Source organism: Eimeria mitis, genomic scaffold, assembly GCF_000499745.2.
Source record: "Eimeria mitis Houghton genomic scaffold, Emh_scaff693, whole genome shotgun sequence".
NCBI classification, from domain to species: domain Eukaryota; phylum Apicomplexa; class Conoidasida; order Eucoccidiorida; family Eimeriidae; genus Eimeria; species Eimeria mitis.
The window spans coordinates 4,214-5,153 of record NW_013575025.1 but is presented as its reverse complement, the minus strand read 5'-3'; the positions used below and the strand labels follow the sequence as shown (position 1 = coordinate 5,153).

General features: G+C 57.1%; 1 protein-coding gene across 1 annotated transcript in view; it reads left to right on the top strand.

Moving 5' to 3' along the window:
• Window positions 1–940, top strand: part of EMH_0019950 (uncharacterized protein) — a gene marked incomplete at both ends in the record, with an annotated part of 4,311 nt that overhangs the window by 112 nt on the left and 3,259 nt on the right. The gene's annotated exons all lie outside the window — the stretch shown is intronic.

Here is a 940-nt window from a genome sequence, read left to right as displayed (position 1 = left end):
TTCTTTTCTCTGTTTTTATTAGATACAGAGGGGCCCCCAGACATATATATTCTATGGGGGGCCCCCACACTACCTCTGTGTCTGTCTGTGCGCTGTACCCTCTCCAGCTAGCATACAGCTCTCAGCTCATCTGCTCCTATAGGGGCATAGAGGGGGCCCTGGGGGCCCCTCACGGGGCCCTGGGGGCCCCTCAGGGGCCCCTAGGGGGGCCCCCGTTCACTCAAGCCTACCCCGGGTAAGCTGGGGGCCCCCTTTCTGGGGGCCCCCCTACAAGGGGGCCCCCAGGGGCCCCCTTTGGGGCCCTCAGGGGGCCCTGCGATACCTGAAAAAAGGCATTAAAAGAAGGTAGGATAATGGGTAAATATTTCTGCATTAGGTATTAAACACAAGAAAACAAAACCCTAGCAGGGGGCCCCCGGGGGGCCCCTCATTAGGGCCCCATGGGGGCCCCTACAAGATCTCCGCTGGGGGCCCCCAGGGCGTTTACAACCCTGGGGGCCCCCAGCGGTGTAGTCAATACCCAGGGGGCCCTTGGTGGGCCCCCATAGGCCTCAATCAGTACCCAGGGGGCCCCACCCCGCAAAGGCCTATAAGGGGGGCCCCCTTTGTACCCTGTGGGGCCCCCATCCGTACCCTGGGGGGCCCCCTGAACAGTCTCCTTGGCGTTTTGAAGCTTAGAATATATATATACATATATATATATATATATATATATATATATCAACGATAAGAGTTTAGGGTTTAGGGTTTCGGTAAGAGATAAAGATGACGCACACCCACAAACACCACCCTCTATTAGGGTTTAGGGTTTAGGGTTTAGGGTTTAGGGTTTGGGGTATGAGGGGGTCTATAGATACGGAGGGGCCCCCCCTTTGCTGCTACAGGGGGCCCCCCTGAGCTTAAAGGGGCCCCAAGAAGGGTTCAATAGACAGCGGAAGGG